We start from the raw sequence: 9,701 nt of genomic DNA, 5'->3' as shown, positions 1-9,701 counted from the left end.
AATGCATTTGACTTTGCCTAATGCTTATAATACTAAATGAAACTAAATCAACCACTAAAAACAATTACTCATTTACACAAAAAACCCAAATCTGGAAAATTCCCAAAAGTGTTCATGTGTGTATGATACAGGGCATCATCAAAGTGCGAATTCTAATGCATGAAATGAAAATGTAATGATGTAGAATGATACAAAATGGTCTCTATTAATTTACACGAACAAGAATCGTGCAAATATTGAGTAAAACGGAATCTTAAATCATGAACCTTAATTAACTGAAGTAATGAACCTGTGTGATGCAAAATTGGATGCAATGAATGATGAATTGAATATGCAAATGGTCTAGAAACCTACACATAAATCATAATGGAATTACAAACATTAATTGAACACAAAAAACACAAAATCAACAAATTTGACATCATCACGTGAATGGAACAATGGCACTATTCTGCATAACTGAATTGTGTTTCAAGATGTGTGGTTTATGTATGATTGATCTTAAATGAAAACATTTGATATCTAGTAAGACGACCATGCATCTTCTGAAAATCAAGAAGGCTTCATCCGAATTTGTGTTGAAGTAGAGAAATATCACTTAACCAAAGCTTTCTTGAAAAGGCAAGGTGGAATGCGTCCCTGATCATATGCAATTTCAATCAATTGGGCACCTTCATCTTAGGTACTTATTGTGCAAAATCAAGTACAACGTTTGTCACTTAATCAGACAACATTTGTTATTTAAGAATTCAATATATTTTTTAACAGTTTTTTAGCACATCTCTTTTGTAATGCAGACTCTCGAGATTCATTTAACCTCTAATAACAATATGTATTACAATATATATAACCATATATATAACAAAATAAATATATTAAATATAATATATATATATATATATATATATATATATATATATATATTATATATATATATATTATTAAAAGAATTCAATATACCATTTAACCTCTATAACAATATATATAAAGTGATATTTTTTCACAATTATTATTCCTATTTCTCGTTCATAATATAATTTTTTATTGACTTTTTAAATATTAATAGTTATTTTAATATGTTTTGTATAAGTTGTGGTAGCAGTTTTCTTTTATTTATTTATTCACGAATATTTTTTATTCAAGTATACCTATAATCCTCTTGTCTCTCTTCTTCTATTTGTTGTAAATATTCTGTGCTTGTCTCCTTTTATTTTTCAATACAAATATGATGGATATTAGGTTTTTTGCGAGAATTCCATTCCTGTAATTATTTTCTAAGAGAGTCTTGGCATTGGTATACATAGTGCGTTGATGATTTTTTATGAGATTAATTTATCATAAAAAATACTCAAACTTGACAAGAGAGATTTTTATATATGCCACAATGAAAAATTAGTATCGTGTTTAGGTTTTTATTTTTCTTTTGTGCTTTTCGCTTTTGGGTACAGTGGTTTCAGTTTATAAGTTATAATTGTTTCAGCATGATAAAATTCATGGAGGAATAAATCTCCACTAATATGGATATATTAAAATTATATATTTCAAATTATATATTTAAAATATTAAATATCACACTAAATTGTGCATAGAACACGTCTCATACTGTTAAAATAAAAGGGCAGTTTCAGTCTACTCACTAATGGATCAGGTAGTGCTAAATGTGTTTATGAAGGTAAATATTGATTTGAATTATTTATTTTTTAAATAATTCATGTCGTAAACATTGTTTAAGTTATTAAATTCAAATAGATGATCTAATATTAATTTATTAATATATTTTTTATTAAATATATTTAATAACTCAAAAGTATTTAGTGAAGTTATTGACTCTTAAAGAATTTAATTCACGCTGCCGATGTTTTTTTTTTTTATTATTATTGTTGTTGGTGCATGGTATTATTTCATACACTTTTCAATTATATATGTACTTATACTTTTCCAATTACATTCGAAATTATTGAATTGATAAAAATAACATGAAAAGTTTACATAGTTAAGGATAACTTAGAGGTGAGTGTTAGTGACTATATAATGATTTTTAAGTTCATAATGTTTTTTGCCCCGAATCAAGACACTTCAAGCTTGTATTTGACTATTATTTTATTTCTTATACTCATGTAATAAGAGCATTCTGAGGTTTGAGTTAAATATTGGCTTTAGAGAGTGCGAGTGTACTTGGGGTCAAAGGACATGGAAGAGTTATCTATGTGTTTACTTGTGTTTATTTTATTTCTCTATTATAAAGTGATTCTCGGGGTTTTCCAACAGTGGTATCAAGAACTATGATTCGATAGGATTTTTTTCTTAGTATGTTATGTGGTTGCAGCTTAGTCTGATCTTTCACATCAGAAAAGATTAATTCTTTGTTGTTGGAGAATCGTCCTTATTTCCTTAAGTTGCAACGAAAAATTTGATGGAAGGATCATTGTCACCGTTGTGTTGATGCGATGAATCTGCAGTTGGATTTGTGGAGGTGCAAGGATTGTGAGTCATGTTGGATCTATAGTGAGTTCGCGTGTGGCGAGATGCTCTTGGATTTGTAGAGGTGTTTCGCTTTTCACATAGTGGAAGTTCGATGTCTAGTGATGGAGTTTCGCGCAGTGCTTTGTTGGCGACGAGATTTTGTGATGCCATGGTGATACTACGTCAATAGGTGTTACGTTGACAAGTAATGCATCTCCGACGAGGGAGTCAACGACACGGTGGCTACAAAATGTTAACATTTTATTTGTGGCTCTTCGCAATGTTCGATGGTTTTGCGTCCTGGGTTGTGGCATGGTTTCGACAAAGGTGTATGGTGTTTATACGCGAGCATTGACTAATATTTATGCAAGGTGTGTGGTGATTATACTCGGACATTGATTAACATTGATGCAAGGTGTATGGAATTCTTTGGATGACTTAATTCGAATGGAAATTCTAGGATGGTTTGATTTCAAGTGAAAATTTTGAGATAGTTTGATTTCAAGTGAATTCTTCGAATGGGTTAATTCCAAGTGAAAATTCTTAGTATGCTTTAATTCCAATTGAAATTCTTGGGATGGTTTGATTCCAAGTGAAAATTCTTGAGATGGTTTGATTTCAAGTGAAAATTCTTCGAATGGTTTAATTCCAAGTTGAAATTCTTGGGATGGTTTAATTCCAAGTGAAATTTTTGGGATGGTTTGATTCCAAGTGGAAATTCTTGGGATGGTTTGATTCCAGTGAAAATTCTTCGAATGGTTTAATTCCAAGTTGAAATTCTTGGGATGGTTTAATTCCAAGTGAAATTTTTGGGATGGTTTTGATTCCAAGTGGAATTCTTGGGATGGTTTGATTCAGTGAAAATTCTTGGGATTGTTTGATTCCAAGAGGAAATTCTTGGGATCAATGGCGAAACATAGTAATGACTAAGGGGGGTCATGCCCCCCAATTTTATTTTATATTTATATAATTTTAAATATATTTTTTAAAAATAAAATATTTTTAATATATTTTACATATTGAATTTGTAAAAAAATTTATATATTTATATCTATATATAAAGAATTTTTTTGTCTATATTTAATTTTCAATTTTCCTTTTAATTTTTTTTTAAATAAAAATAACTATTCTATTAATATTATCTTTAGTGATTTTTTTAATTTAACTATTTTTTATTTAAAAAATAATTATTATAAATGAAAATTAATTATTATAACTGTAAAAATTGTTTATATTTAATTTTATAATTATAATAAAAACATAATTATACTTTTATTTTTTATTATCATAAAAAAAATTAAATACAATGTTTTTACTAGTTTATATAAAAAAATGGAATTACTTTTCCGGTTCCTATTTTCGTTCAAAAATATCAAGTTGGTCTTTCAGTATTTTTTAGTCTCAATTTAGTTTCGATTTTTGAAAAAATATGCAATTTTGTCATTTTTCATTAAATTTCTTGAATCAAATCAGGTTTTTATTATTTATCAAAATTGAAGTTATGAATAAAGATGATTTGCTTTGTTAGTGTAATTAACATAATCCTAGTGTCAATTTCAATGAAAAAACTTGCTCCATTTCAGAAAAAAAAATAATAAAAATGACCAAATTGCATCAATTTTTAAAATCAAAACCAAATTGAGACTAAAAACACTAGAGACCACTTGACATTTTTGGACCAAAAAAGAGACCAAAGAGTATTCAACCAAAATTTTAGCACCTCAAGATATTAGTTGAAGATCCGCCACTGCTTGGGATGGTTTGATTTTAAGTGGAAATTCTCGTGATGGTTTGATTCCAAGTGAAAATTCTCGGGATGGTTTGATTTCAAGTGAAAATACTCTTTATGATGGAGTATGATGGGGTGGAGAATATTGGACTGATAGAAATAACATGTCTTGAGAAGTTCCACCTCGCCAAGGATAACCTAAGGGTGGGTGTTACTGACTATATAATAGTTCTAAGTCTATGATGTTCCTTGTTCCGAGCCAAAGACACTTTAAGCTTGTATTTGACTCTCCTTATTCTTATTTCTTATACTCTTTAATAAGAGCGTTGTAAAATTTGGATTAAATTATTGCTTTGAAGAGTGTAAGTACACTTGGAATCAAAGAACATAAAAAATTGGTCTGTATATTTCCTTATATTTATTTTATTTCACTATTAATAAAGTGATTTCAGGAATTTTTTTCTAACAGAAATTAATTCTCTGAATGGGAGCATTAATAAAGTGATTTCAGGAATTTTTCTAACAAAATTAATTCTCTGAATGGGAGCAAAAATTTACGAATATCAATTAAACTAGGTTCTCATTAATATTGACGAAAAAAAATTGTGGCATAAGAATTGCTCCGCGTCAAATATCAAATATATATATATATATAATATATATATTATATATATATATATATATATATATATATATATATATATATATTATATATATATATATATATATCGTGGGAATTGTAATACTTGGAATTGTGTGAGCTAATAAAAAATTGGAATACTGGACGTGCTTCATATAAATACACAAAAGGAATAAGTGTTATGAAATTTATGGATGTCTATTGAGTTGTTAGCAGTTACGTATGATTGATTGTTATCGATGTTATCATTAGTACTGTAACCATGAGTTGTATCCTTGGGTTGCCTTTGTATATAAATAGTACTTCTCCTATTGATAAATGACACACAACAAATCTGTCTCTACTCTCTATTCTATTTCTCTCATTTATTTTATAACACGTTATCAACACAAAGACTTACAACTGATTTAGTAGAGACATATTTTCTTTAAGGTCAATACTTGCGTACCTCAATTCAGACTATTTCTAATCCTTTCCTTATTGACAATTTTTCTTATATTCTTCTTTTTGTGATAAAATTATTTGACTTTATCAATTTTCATATTTGTTTATTATTATTATTATTTATTGTTATTATTATATTCATAAATAAATTTGATTATTATCAATATTTTATGAGTCAGGTTTAAACAAGTCAAACCTTACAAAATTTGAATTTGTGATTTTTGATATTAAAAGGAAAAACTACTCATCTTTTTTAGTATTAGAGGTTGAAGTACATCTAGATGCAATGGGTCTTTATGATACTCTTAAAAAAAGGAAAAAAAGAAGAAGAAAGAAGGTGAAAATAAAGCATCTGAATGTCTTCTTATGGCCAAACAAACAATGAGTTTTAATGAAAAATCATGAGACCAATTGATTATGCTTCATTCCCAGAAGGGAATGCAGCAACATCCATGAGACTAAATTGGTTATGCTTTGTTCCCATAAGTGAATATAGCAACATCTAATTCATATTTTCATGGTCATAAAGAAAATCTCAAAGAGACATTTTGTCATCATAAGTGAAACAATAGTGTGAAAAGGGAAAAGAAAAAACTGAAAACAATGACAAATAATATGACTATATAAAATATGCATGTTTGATATTGGTTATGTATAAGTAAGAAGAATCAAATTTTCTTTTATATTATGAAATGTATATGTGAAATGAGTGTATAATGAACATTTATTATTATTATTATATTATTATTATTTTATAACTTTATCCTAATAAACTATTTAAAAAATAAAAAGAATTCAATTTATAAGTAATTAAATGTTATATTTTAATTTCTTAAATTTCCTGAAATCTCTCGCCATATTCATGTTGTTAAGTCTTTGTTTCTCTTTTATTGCATTGGCATTGGAGATTATTCTTATAATTTCTTATTGCCTCTAATTTTAGTACACCTTCGCAAGTTGAGAATTGCATGGCAGAAGAAGAAAGCCATTGGAGGAAAGGGCTATGGATTACAACTTCTAATAAAGAACATGTGTTCCCCATTAGTCACATTTGGTTGTATTTTCCTTATTGCAATACTATCTTCCTTGTTCGCTGACATAACTTTTGTTCCTCCCTTTCTCTCCATTCTCCTATTTCGATGTGCTGATTAGTCTAGTTAGTTAGCCAAAATTTATTTACATTACATGTGTGTTGTCTTCATTGAATTATGTAATCAACTATGATCATTATATAATCATTTCTTTATGTTTGAAAAAATAATTCACTTAATTGACTATGTGCATGCATAATCTTAATATTTATTTACAATCTTAATATTCAAAATATAAAATACATGTGAAAAATAAATTAAAATATTTTTTGAAATATTTATTTTCATAATATTTATAATAACTCATATTTTCTAAATTTTAAAAATTTCACTGTCCATGTACAACAATATATATCTTTTTATCCATACTAACAATATAAATATAATTAAATATTATATATTGTTATAAAAATGTATAATAAATATTTATTATTAAATGTATAGGTGATATTATATATGTGTTTGAGGTTTTGTTAAATATCGTAATATGAGGCATTGTATTTTATTAGATTAAATATTTGATACAATGGGTTTTTAATAAAATATTATTATTAAGCATTATATTCGTATGGATTTGATGATTTTTAATATATAATGTTATTTTATTTGACTAATGGTTTTCATTCTATATATAAGGTATTATTATATTATGATTTTGTGTTTATATGGATATACGTAATTGAGTTTTAGTATTATTATATTATATCTATACAAATCTTTTAATATATGAATATAGTTTGCATAAGTGGTTAAGGAAAATATTAATATTGGAATTCCAAAGTTGATTTATAGGTTTGGTTTAGACAAAGATGGTTGTTGTTGTTGTCTGTTTTAAAAATATGTGTGTATATGTATATATATATATATATATATATATATATATATATATATATATATATATATTATATATATATATATATATATATATATATATATATATATATGATCATTTTGATATGCAATAATATTGGATAGACTAAATATATTGTATTTTGTTGATAGTGCAAGAATTAACTCTAAAGATTATTAATTTATTTTTCTCTTATTTTCTTATTCGAAAAGTTAATATTAACATTATTTTTATATCACAAATAATATTTTAAAGGTTCCAAAAGAGCTACTACACTTCTACAACGAAGTCTAATAGAAACTTTTTAAGTTCTAAAGATATTTGTCTAAATAGATATCATATTGAGACAAACAATGAAGGAGATATGAAATATCTTTATATCAATGGACTTGGGTTGAATAAAAAAATGTGTATTGAAGAAATTATCAATCTTCTCTTATGGCTTGTACTACACATGTATTAGTACAATTGAAATGCATGTCATTATAAATCAGAAGTCTATGAATCAAAAAGGAATTCCTTGTTTGGCATGATCAGTTGGGTCATCCTAGATCTATCATGATGCGAAAAAATAGTTGAAAACTCTTGTGGACACCCACTAAGAGTAAAAAATTTCTTCAAAATAGATAACATTCCTAGTCACAAAAATAGACTTGGAGTGAAGATCATACAAAACATATCCCTTTGTTCCAGATTTATAACCAAGAAAAACACATTTTAAGCTTCGAGAATCCAATTAGTTCTTCTAGTATGGCAGAACTAGCGTAAGCCAGACAACAAAAAACTTTTAGATTAGAAAAATCGGGTTTTAGTAGAATAGACTAATTCATAAGGAGATTGATTACTAAGAAAAGGAGTGGGTAACCTATTAAGTAGATGAACAACCAATTTAAGGGAATAGGACCAGAAAATGTTTGGTATTTTTGCTTGAAAAAGAAGATAACGACACACATTAAGAAGATGTTGATGCTTCCTCTCAACAATCTCGTTTTGTTGAGGAGTTGCACACAAGAAGTTTCAAGAAAATACCCTTGCTATTATAAAAATCATTAAGAAGAACTCTTTGCCATTATCGGAACGTATTTTCTTAAGCTTGCAAGAAAATTGATTTTCTGTCAAATTAATAAAGTCTTGAAGAAAGATCTGACTTTTTGTTTTATTTTTAAGAAAAAGAATCCAAGTAAATATGCTATAATCATCAATTATAGTCAAAAAATACTTGTATCCATAAATGGAAGAGACATAAATCGGGCTCCAAATATCAACATGGATAAGTTAAAAAATTGAGAGATTTACTCGTGTTGGAAGAATATTCAGACGTTTTTGTTTGGCAAAAGCCCAGGCATCACAAGCAATAATAGAAGGAGAAAAATATCAAAATTATCAGAAACAAGAAGCTGTAAAATTTTATTAGATGGATGACCAAGTTTCATATGCCACAAGTTACAAGGACTAGCATTATTAATGAGAGTAGAATGTGGTAAAGAAATATTTGTGTTAGATATACTCAAGTTACGTCTGTCTTGAGAACTATCTAAGAGATAAAACAAGCCTTGATGTTTCCTAGCTGCTCCAATTGTCTAGAAGGTATCTGTCTGCACAATAAGACAAATATTTTGGGAGAAAACCATAAGACAATTAGTAGAATCAAGCAATTTAGGAATAGAGATGAGTTGAACAGAAAATTCAGGGACAAAAAGAGTGTTGTGAAGGATAAGATTGCCCAAGACAATGGCACCTGAGAATTTAGCAATGATAGAGTTTTGGTTGGGTAATTGTATAGAAATAGGAGAAATAGGTTTGAGATTTTGAAATAAAGATTTAAAAGGACAAATATGGTCAGTAGCACCACTATCTAAAATCCAAGAAGAAAAGGAAAAACAAAACCTGTGGGTTTGGTAGTACATTGATGAACAACAAGAGCTGTGGAAGAAGAATGATTGTGAGATTGGTTGAATCAAGGCGAGAAGAGCTTCATACTGCTCTTTAGAGAAACCAAACTGAGCTTCAGCTTTGTCATCCTTCCTGGCACGAAGATCGGCAGTAGAAGAGACGGTATCAACTATACTAGCATGAGCAGAGGCTTGGAAGGAGAAGGTTGGACTTTAGTGTGTAGGTTAGAGCCTTGAGGCACACCATGCTTAATCCAACAAGAATGAGAGGTATGATTGGTTCGGTGACAATGGTCACAATATCTAGGATTGCGGCCACCAGACTGAGGAAAGCGGCCTTGTCCACGATTGCTAGAGAAACCACCGCGAAAATTTTTACCATGTCCTCATGAAAGGTAAGATTGGCCATAGAATCTTGAGAATTAGAATGAAAAGTAGCCTTAAATTCACCTTCTTGTTGAAGAATCAAAGAGAAAGTTTTCACCAAAGTAGGCATAGGCTCCATAAGCATAATTTGGGACCGAACCTGAGAGAATTTATCATTCAATCCACGAAGAAATTTGATAACATAATCATCATCACGCTCTTTCTA

Source organism: Vigna unguiculata, unplaced genomic scaffold (assembly GCF_004118075.2).
Source record: "Vigna unguiculata cultivar IT97K-499-35 unplaced genomic scaffold, ASM411807v1 contig_267, whole genome shotgun sequence".
In the NCBI taxonomy this organism is placed as follows: domain Eukaryota; kingdom Viridiplantae; phylum Streptophyta; class Magnoliopsida; order Fabales; family Fabaceae; genus Vigna; species Vigna unguiculata.
Note: the sequence above shows the minus strand (reverse complement) of the source record.